This window comes from Mastomys coucha, unplaced genomic scaffold, assembly GCF_008632895.1.
Source record: "Mastomys coucha isolate ucsf_1 unplaced genomic scaffold, UCSF_Mcou_1 pScaffold7, whole genome shotgun sequence".
In the NCBI taxonomy this organism is placed as follows: Eukaryota; Metazoa; Chordata; class Mammalia; order Rodentia; family Muridae; genus Mastomys; species Mastomys coucha.
The window spans coordinates 6,521,197-6,532,165 of record NW_022196913.1 but is presented as its reverse complement, the minus strand read 5'-3'; the positions used below and the strand labels follow the sequence as shown (position 1 = coordinate 6,532,165).

At 41.0% G+C, this 10,969-nt stretch overlaps 1 long non-coding RNA gene across 1 annotated transcript in view; it reads left to right on the top strand.

The window, feature by feature from the left end:
* The first annotated feature begins 1,078 nt into the window (after positions 1–1,078).
* LOC116082511 overlaps positions 1,079–10,969 on the top strand; it is a 32,589-nt gene continuing 22,698 nt past the window's right edge. Inside the window, exon 1 of the long non-coding RNA XR_004115344.1 lies at positions 1,079–1,229. This is a non-coding gene — a long non-coding RNA (uncharacterized LOC116082511). The remainder of the gene's footprint in view (positions 1,230–10,969) is intronic.

Below are 10,969 nucleotides of genomic sequence, written 5' to 3'. Positions count from 1 at the left end.
TATTTCTCATTACAACCTAGTCAGAGCTCCCTCTTCCTCTTTCCTGTCCTTTCTTTCTCTCTTTTTAACAGGAGCACATATAGTCTGACTGGCCTTGAACTCACTATGTACTAGAAGACAACCTTGAACTTATAATCTTCCCGTCTCTAATTCTGAGTGCCAGCATTATTGGTCATGTCCCTTTATGGTTCTAGAGATCAATTCACTTCCCTCAGCACACCAGACAAACATTCTACCAAGAGAGACCTCTACAGGCCCCTAACTGGTTCCTTTACCTTTTGTTGGGCTGGGAGATGGTGACCTTGGCCCTCCTTGGAAGCAGTTGATTCTTTCTTCCCTTGAAGGCATCATTTAACTATGACTATGGCCAGTTGTGCGTCTTGCTGTGTTGCAAGTTCATAAAGAACTTGAGGTGTCTTTATTGGTTATGTATTTTAGCATTTGCTCTTTCTAGCTGTCCATCCCTTCACTAGGAATTTCTTTATTAACCAGAAGACAAACAGCAAACTTTTTCAGCAAACTCTCTACCAAACTGGAGAGTGGGGCTTCTCATCTGCAAAGGTAGTCAAGAGTACTCTCTACAGGTTTGTAGGGCCTCATAGGCACAAGTGTTTCCCCAGCCTCGTTCTCATAGGTTGGGCAATAAACCAGGGCAAGGTGAGCCTGGTTCCTTGTGGTAGAGCATCTTTGTTCCCTTGTGGCAGGTTTTAAAAAGATCTTCAGTATTGCAGTCGAACAGGGTTTTTCCATCATTTAAAAAAGGGCTCATTAGATGCTGCAAATTGATGCAGCACACAGAACACGGAGAGGGTCTGGGTTCCCACATAAATTAGCTCCATTTCTGCAAGATGAAAAATGCTTTGGCCCCAACTGCCAGCACTACAAACACAGCCCGGCTTGGAAAAAAACAAGGTGTGCCCACTGTGCCTCTTACATCACCAGCAGCCATAAAAGCACTGTAATTAAAACTGAGCTGACAATTTGCTTAATGATGTGTGAGGCAGGGGAGGAGAATCCAAGGAGGGTCCCCTGTGTGTGGTTGGCTGGAGTTTCTGCCATTCCAGCCTCTGCTGCTTCGGCAGTGGCAGCTACCAAGATTCTGTTACACTTGAGAAAATGGTGACTCATCTGAGAGACCTCGGGGAGGGCGAGGAAGCCAAGCCACAGCCTTGAAATCATCAAGACTCTTTTCACCATAATGAGTTTGTGTGCGGGAGAAGGTGCTTAAGGTATTCTGGAACCATCCATTTATAATTAGCCAGGTAGAATTAAAAAAAAAATTAAACGATTCTTCACAATATAATGTAGGCCAATTAACAATGTAATTGGTTTGCTACAGTAATATGAGGGAGGATTTCTAATCCACTCTTGCCTCAGATTTACTATTATTATATAAGGAGAGAATCTTTTAAAGTCTGAGAGGCATTAGGGTTCAATTGGAAGGGACACAATGCTGAGTGCCCAATGTGTGGATAAGCTTCTAATCCAGCTCTCAGCCAAAAGTCTTCTTTGACCCTTGACCCCATCATTTCACGACCTACATAATGAAGGGCCCACCTGCCTGCACTCTACATTTGAAAACTTCGGTAGCATTCTAGAAAGAGCCAATTAGCTAGTTGCTCAGGTATCAGGATAAACCATTGTGGTAGACATTTCTTGAGTTATTCTTTAATAATTTAAAGGTGCATTTCTTAAGTACTCTTTGACTAAAAATGTGATTGAACAATGAACATCAGAAGACATTTTCCTGACACATGATGTTAAGCATTTAAGTTAAAAAGTTTATCCTTGTGCCATTTCTAAAGGCCAAGCTACCATTAATTCGTAGAAAGGCACTCTACATTTGTAAACATCTAAATCAAATAAATACTTTCATGGACTCTGCTCATCAGCTAAATTGACTAGAAAGTAAGGGGATCATTTGTGCCAACTTCTACCTTATGAGGGGAACTTAAAAGTTACAATCAATATTGGATGATGTCTTAAGCAGGCAGGAGGCAGCTCTTAGGATCAGACACTCACAATCCCCTCTGTCCCTGTTTTGAAATCTCTAAATAATTGTATGGTATCAATTTATCAGAATGGATTTCTTTCAGGCCAGAACTACAGGCATGCCTGTTTCATTTCAGCTGAGACAGTATTTCTTTGGGACAGTAGCAGGTCCTTGAAACTCATGAACTTAGAGACCTCTGTCTTCCTGTGGTTTCTGAGACATTGCTCATCTCCCTGAATGAGGCTCCCATCAAGGCATAGCTGGCTAAATACAACACCAGGACAGAAAATGCATCTAGAATAACTTTGATATAAGACAAAGTTTTTGTTCACCCCTCATGCAAATTGGGGTCATATCTGATGAGATCACCAATAGCTTATGCTCGAACATCAAACAGTTCCCAAGCTCTTCTCTGTCACCAAGGCTGGGATTTTCTATTATTAATTGAGATGCTACACATGTCCTAAAACTGTATCAGATTTGAAAATCCAGCCATGGTCCACGTCTTGATAATCGTCTTATATAGTACATTGCTTTAATTTCATTTCCTCAGCATTTAAACTGTTTCCTACGGGGATTTGTGATTCTCTTCTGTGATTACTGTTTACCTTGGATTCTTTTTGTTTAATTTACAGCGTGATGGCAACTAAGTTAATAAATGTGCTTAGCAGAGCAAATCAATTAAGATGATGGTTTCAGATGATGGTGGCTGGTTGAAAGTACAGAAAAGGAAGAGGATACATTTAGAGACAAAGAAATTTTGATTAAAAAACCCAGTATGGTTCTTGATGAGTAGAGTAGCTTAGGTAAGTTATTTAATGCCTCTGAGCTTTAATTTTCTTATCCACAAAACAGGAGAAATAAAATAATAGTTATTAATCATTGTGTGAGAATTATGTAACACATGGCGAGAGCAATGGCAGCTGACTGGGAACATGCTACATGCTAGGCACCCACTGTATTTGCTGTGGTAAACAATTTGATTCTCTCTCTCTCTCCCTCCATCTCTCTCTCTCTCTCCCTCCATCTTTCTCTTTCTCACTGTCTCTCTTTGTCTGTCTTGCCTTTCTCTCTTTCTTCCTCTCTCTTTCTTCCCTTTCTTTCTCTCTTTCTTCTTAGTGTGTGTGTGTGTGTGTGTGTGTGTGTGTGTGTGTGTGTGTGTGAGAGAGAGAGAGAGAGAGAGAGAGAGAGAGAGAGAGATCATTGAAATTAGGACTATCTAGCATATTGACTGACTGACACTTATTGGATACTATGAGCCTGTCAAACAAATGATTGTTCATCTAAGTATGATTTAATCTCTCCAAATTGTTCCCAAAGATGTCTTGTCAGAAGTTTGAAGCTCTTTACCAATGAGAAAAGAAACAGCCTGTTTTTGATAAAATTCTGTTGACATCAGGGTCCTTCCTTATCCCAGAAGTCCAACAAAGACTCCTGAGTTATGGAAGAGTGGCCAAGAAAAGGGAGAGCTGGGTATAAAATGCTTTCCTAATCAGCATCTTTGAAGCATCATAGTATTTCAGCCAGAAACACCTAAACCCAAACTTTGCTCAACTTTACTGAACATGGTAGAAATGAATAATTTAGTTCTTCATATGATGGATGAACAAAATGGTGGTGGTGAGGGAAGTGAGGGAGGGTGAGGAAGAAGTGACTTGGTGAAGGAAAGAGGGAGGCTAACAAGCTTACTTAAAACCATGTGAGACCTATAAATCGTGTGTACTCTTCGTGGAAGAGTACAGTTTGTGACATTAAAATCCTCTTCTTTTTAAATTGTTATATTTATTTATTTTATATATTATTAATCATATCATCACTTTTTCTCTCTCTGGAACATGCATGTATATTTGTGTATGTGTGTGTTTGTGTGCGTGTATACCTCAGTACATATATGTTATACCATATATGTGAAAGTCAAAGGACATCTATTGGGAGTTGATTCTTTTCTTCCACCAGGATCAAACACTGGTCATCAGGCTTGGGTGCAAGCATCTTCACTCGCTGAGCTGTTTTACCACTGTTAAAATTCTTAGCCATTTTAATACATTTTGATGGCTCCTAGAATAACTTCATGACAGTGAGGCTGAGGCTGGAGTTCAGCAGCAGAGCACTTGTCTAGCATTCTTATTGGTCAGTTCTCAGCCCTCAGAATTCTACACAGAGACAGGACTGATGGACTGTTGTCTCCTGGATGGGACTTAGGACATGTTTAGATTGTTTCCCTTGGTTATGGAAAGAGAAAGCCATTGGTCCCTGATGAAGGCCTGCCATTCTCTCCACATTAGACATGCTAGAACCTTCCTTCATGGACAGTGGGAGTCTCCATCCAATAACTGCTCATGAGCTCTAACTTTCTTTTTTACCTACCTCAGAGTCCAGCAGTCCACTTAGTTATCTGATTTCCCAGCTGCTTTCTAAAAATAGATGGACGAGAAGGAAACTTCTGGCAAGGGATGTGACGTGTTGTCTCCTTGAAGGTCTTTTCTGACCTGCTTATGGAGAAATGGCATTAGCAGAGTCTGCCTCTGGTGTGCCTCTCCCCCTGAGCAAGCCACTCCTGAGGTATCTAATATTTAATTTAAGTAGATGGCCATAGAAGAAGCCTGGGCTGTGCCTCAGGAGGCCGCGGGCACATTTGTTCCTGGTACGCCTGTTGAACGGGGAGGATTTTGAGAGGTTAATAGAAACCAATTGATTTTCTTTCTTTTCTTATTAGATATCTTATAAATGTTAAGTCATGTGGATCTGGATTTTGCTATTTGTAGAGGATTTGTTGATAAAATTAAAGGACTCTTGAAGTAAAATATGTTTTGTCCCCCCCTTACTTGTTATTCTTTTAAAGAAAGAAAATATTTTAAAATCCAGGGCCAATTTCTATTAAATTTTTTACAAGCTGCAAGCAGACTCTCCCCTCTGTCTCTGCTTTATCAACTCGTTTGTGTGTCCTCTCCTTGCCGTTCTCAATACCATACATGCCTACATCACGGCATCTTCCATTTCCTTTCTTCCTGCATTCTTTCTTCCCCCTTTCTTCCTTGTTAACTCTCCCATTCAACACTTCTGTTAAAAATTCACTCATTGATTGTGAATCTACCTTGGCTTAGGCTTATTTGCAGATTATGTTTATGTGTGTGAGTGCACATGACCGTGGAAGTCAGAAGTCACTGAATATCTTTCTGAGCTGTTCTTCACCATATTTTGAGACAGGGTCTCTTTGCTGAACCTGGGGCTGGCCAGTTTTGGTAGACTACCTGGTCAGCAAATTTCAGAGTGTGTCCTGTCTCCTCCCCAGGCCTGGGATTGGAAGGGTTTGCTGATGTACCTGACTTTTTTGGTGGATCCTAGGGTTAGAACTTAGGTTCTCATGCTTACAGAGCAAGCCCTTCACTGACGATCCATCTTTCTACTTAGAATGTGCTCTTTTAATGAATCAATTCTGAAATATTTTCATCTTGCCCTTATCCCATCAGACTATCAGAGTTTGCCAGACTCTATCTTTAGGGTCTTTTGCGTTTTCTACTATGTCCCTCTCAGGGATACAGGGAAGGCTGTCCTCTAGCAGAGCAAATGATAAACTTTCAGAGGGGAGTGAGGATCTTTATTGGCTGGCATCTGCCCAGGTATGAAAGGCACAGCATTTCGTATGTGGAGGATTGGTAAGGAACTGTGTTTGACACCCGGGGAAGCTTTTAGTTTGAGACCTATGTGTATGTTGTTTTGTACTCGGTTTCTCAAAGGGGAAAACCTGTTTTTGTGTTGGATTTTGCATAATTTCCCATCACTCACTGGTTGTTTTTTGAAGGACAGCTACAGAAGTATTGGTGGGACTTGCTTCTGCTTTTTGTTGGAGAGCCAACAAATTCATGGCCTAGGGAAGGTTTGCATCTGAAGGTGACTTGTGGCTGTCTTTCCTTGGGGAGGCTAAGCAGCTTATACAGAGGACGTTGTGATATGAGTCAGTGTGAAAAATGACTCTGGAGGCCAGATGCAAGATGGGGTTAAAGCCCTTGGGTTCTCTCAGGGTAAAAGGAATCCAGATAAAATGTCACCGGAGCATTTCCTCAAGCCTGGTGTTGAAGCACATAGGTACTTGGATTCCTCTATTGTGGAGCCCACCATGAAAACGTATTTCATCGGTGAAGAGGATGGCTCAGGCCACAAAGGACCCCAGAACACACACTAAATGCTGGCATGGCAGCTAATGTTCGTAATCCCGGTATTAGGTGGTAGAGACAGGGATCTTTGGGGCTCAATGATCAGCCAGTATAGCCTAATTGGTGAGCTCCGGGCCAATCAGTGACTATCTCCAAAGAGGTAGCTGAGATGGTCCTCTGGCCCCCTCACATATGTGACACACTGGGCTCCCCATAAATATCTGCATATTCATTTATTTGGAAGTCCCTGATCAAGGAGCAGTTTCTTGGGGATTATTTTGATTTGAACAACTATAAGTTTAAATGTAAGCTGTCAGTTGGGAAAAGTGTCTCTTTCTGTGTGTGTGTGTGTGTGTGTGTGTGTGTGTGTGTGTGTATCTGTATGTTTGTGTGTGCCTCTTTGTGTTGTTTGTGTTTGCAAGTCTGTATGTTTGTATATGTATGTGTGTTTGTGTATATATGTGTGTGTGATTGTGTATGTGTGTGTATGTATATATTTGTGTGTCCATGTGTTTGTGTATATGTGTTTTTATGTGTCTGTGTGTGCATGTATGTGTTTATGTGTGTGTCTTTGTGAATTTGTGTATGTATGTGTATATGCCTGGGTGTTTGTGCATGTATGTCTTTGTGTGTATACATGTGTGGTCACTTATTACTTAAGGTAAGTGATGAAATTACTTATCTGTCCTTCACTTGGATGCTGAGTGTAGAGCCTTAGATCAAAGGGTGAAAGGAGACCTTATCTCTAGTACTTTCTGAGGTTCTTTCTTGCCACATGAGGACTGGAAGTGTTGCTTAGTGACTGAACATGATGAGGCCGTAGGTTCAGCCCTCAGAGTTCTATATCCCCACCTCTGCAAATGTGAACCACTGACTATAGAATGCCCCAGTGGAGAGGAACTTTCCATGCAAAAGAAGCATTGGCTGAAGGATTGAATAGGATTCCAGTTACCACAATTTATCCTAAATAAGCAAAATTAAAAGATAGACAATAACCTGTAGGACCCTCTAGAACTAGCACTATAGTCAAATATTGTAAATGCTAACATGTAGTATTCTAGGCACAACCTGACTCAGAGCACAGTGAGATTATATATATATATATATATATATATATATATATATATATATATATAACCCTACATTTGTTTTGTTTTGTTTTTGTAGTAAGGGATATTTGATACCAGGATCTGGGTCCAGAAAAATTTCTAAGGTAAAATATATTCTGTGCTCTTTCATTAGAATAAAAACCTCAAAGTTAGAAGAAATGTAGCTCAGTTGGTAACATGCTTGTCTGGTATATTCAAGGCCTGGGTTTGAGTCCAGACACAACACAACCCAAGGATTCAGGTGGGGCACATACCTTGAATCCAAGCACTCTGAATGAAGGCTAAGGCAAGCAAGAGTGTTAGGAATTAAAGGTCACCTTTGACTTCATACAGCGTTCAGGCTATCTTGGGCCCCTTGAGATCTTACCTCAACAAACAAACAAACAAACAAACAAGATAAATATATTTGAGTTAAATGGATTAATTTCTCTCTCTTTACCCCAACCCATTTGATTAAGTATTAAAAGAAATATCTCTGCCCAGCCTGTCCTCTCCTGATGAGTTCTATACCCCAAGCCTGGGTGTATTTCAAAGTCTAGTTATCTTTCTCAAAACAAGTATCAAAGTTGTTTTCTACCTTAAAAAAAAATCATGACTTGCTTTTCTTTCTTTCTGAGTCTCAACGAGACACCACTGAGTTATTCTTGTGTCTTGTTGGTTTTCATCTTGTGCCCAACAGAAGCTTCTGTTTCTGATCATTTGATACAGGCAGATTGATATTGTCTGTGGAACTGCGGTTCATATTCCTTATACATTCTAAGTGAGCCTTCACTAGCCACTCTGCTCAGGAGCTGCATGTGTCTTTAGGGTGGGTCATACTCAAAGCTAGGAGATCAACTCAACCCTTAAATTTCTTCATGATCCCAATGCCATCCCTTATCTGTCAGGTTTCAATTAGAAATATGCTTATGCAGTATAAAAGGATGTTATTAAAAACACTTTAAAATGAATCAACTGTACTGAGTTCTAAAAAAGAACAAAGTGTTCTAAAAAGGTTTAATAATAAATGACTATAGGGATAAACAGTTTCACTCTAGGGCTATTAATCTAGCACCTTTCATGAGCCCTAAACTTCTGTAAGCTAAATAAAAGTAGCACATGACAGCTTATATTTGTATAGGAAATAACAGAGCAAACAGCAAAGACATTGGGAAATTGCGTTTTTTCGAAGATAATTAAAGGTCATACTATTTAGCCAAACCATAATCCATCACAGCGAGGCATTGATTACCCCTCCAGCCGTGTGCATTCTTAATTCCATTAGCGAAATAAAAGACAGCCTTTGAATTTGCCACTTTCTCGATACGGAGCAAACACGAATGGCAAATTACTCCAGAATCCAGAACAGCTTTCAGATAAGCTCATCCTCTTCGGCATCTCCAATCTACAAAGTTTTAAGTAGCAATAAATTTAACAGCCGCCTTCTTCACAATGTGTGGTAATAGCAGCTCTCTGGAGATCTGAGAATGTTCAAAGCAAAGCTGGCTCACCATTTACCCCCGCAGTGAGCTTGCAGAGACCCACCACTCCACACACACCTCCCTTCTACATCTGTCCTGGGTAAAAGCTGCTTTCCTCCAGGGCCCTGAAGCTAACGGTTAGCATTCAGATGACTGCAGCTCAACAGAGTTGAGTTATATTTCTAGGCACTGGTGTTGTAATGGCTGTCAAAGAGAAACACTGGAGTAGGTTATCTGGCTTCCCCATCTTCTTCAGGTGTAATGTTGTCATTCATTTTGTTAACTCTCTCTTTGTGTTTCAACCCAGAGGAGACCACAAACTGAAAAGTATGCACCAGTCTATTTTTGCTTTCTGCTGGTCTGTTTGTGGGTGTAATTGTTTCACACTTAGCGAGCCACAAATGAGCTTATATTTGTAGAAGGACGTTTTAAAGAGAACAGAGGGGCATTATTCTTTAGAGATTAGGGCATGGCAGAGTGGTTCTTTTACCTGCTGGAAGATGGATGTAGGAACCTATTAGCCAAATTCCTCACAAATAATTCCACTGTAAATTTTGTGAGATAGTGTAGATGGGGTGGGGTGGGGGTGGGGAGTAGGGTGGGTTTCCATAATTTTAACTTAAGCTGGATCGTTGCTAGGAAGCCTACTTGGAAGTTGTTCTAGATGATCTTTCAGGTGTTTACAATACTGATTCGTATGAGGAGTTCTTTCTTCCCAACCCCCCCCCTCACACACATACACACACACACACACACACACACACACACACACACACCTCACACCATACACTGAAAATGTCCAATGTCTTAGCAGCTAAAGTTCCTGATCTGGGTCAGGTCATTTTTTTGTATCAGGAAGACTGCAATTCTTTCTAATTTTGTAAACTCTCCACTTCTATGGCTTAACACATGCTTTCTATACTGATTATGGATACTTTCTCTCACAGGAAGGAAGGACATAGTTTTTTTTTTTTTTCTATGTGTTTGAATTAGGACTCAGAGCATCCAACTGTCACCAAGGGCCCAAGAAAAATATTCTGTAACTGAATTAAGCCTGTGTTTGAGCACAAGGCCTTTCAGTGTGGCTAACCAGGGCCGTGGTATTTTGACAGCATCACCAATGAAAGTCTGAGGAGTGGCTGATTAGGAGCACAGCTAGGTAAACTGAGACAATGATTCGGGGGTGGGGTGGGGTAGGGGTGGTAATCATGCATGCTTCAGGGCATAGGTGATTTCAGGCAGGAGCCAGAGAGGAATTTCTTCCTCTTGCAGAACCCTCTAGCAAAAGATCATGATGCAAGACAGCAGCTCTTGGAGTCTGGAAGCCTCTGACTTGGTGCCTGGAGCAGGAAGCCTTGCATGGGACATTCAAATTCTAGCCAGAGGCTCCTCTCGTCCCTTTGTACTTTCTGAGCATGCAGGCAGAGGCCTATCTGGGCTGCTGTGCTCAGGAGACCTGGGTCATGCTTTCTCGGGTTTGGCTACTCACTAGATGAACTCAAAAGTTGATGCAAGTGATGATAAAACACACCGGATCACTCAATCTTGGACTCTTTGTCTTTCTTTCTTTCTCTCTTTCTTCCTTCCTTTCTTCATTTCTTCCCTTCTTTCTTTCTTCCTTCCTTCCTTCTTTCCTTCCTTCCTTCCTTCCTTTCTTTCTCTCTCTCTCTCTCTCTCTCTCTCTCTCTCTCTCTCTCTCTTTCTTTCTTTCTTTCTTTCTTTTCTTCCCAGTTATGTGAAATACTATTCTCTAAACTAAGGCAGCTAGTTACCTCAGAAGGTGTTTTCATTACCCTTACACAGAAAAAAACTGAGAATAGATATTATTATCATAATTGCTGGTATCCTGATCCTTTTTGAGTGTGAGAATGTATATAATACATATTTCATTCTCTTCCATAATGCAAGGGCTGAAGAATTTTGTAGATTTAATTCAATTATGTGTGTGTGTGTGTGTGTGTGTGTGAGAGAGAGAGAGAGAGAGAGAGAGAGACACTAACGGTCAATTGTTGGGTGTCTTTTTTCCATGGGTGCTGGCGATCTTCACTTCTTCATACTCCTGTGGTAAGCCTGCTGAGCCATGTCCCCAACTGTTGAATATTTTTTAATTAAAACTTTATTAAGGAGAATTTGCATACAAAAAACATGACACATGAAAATTAACCTGACCCAAAGTCTATATATCCTTGTGAGCTTTGCTGCATCGAGAACAGCCCTCTGAAGCTGGGGGTGGGCACAGGGAAGGGGTGGTCA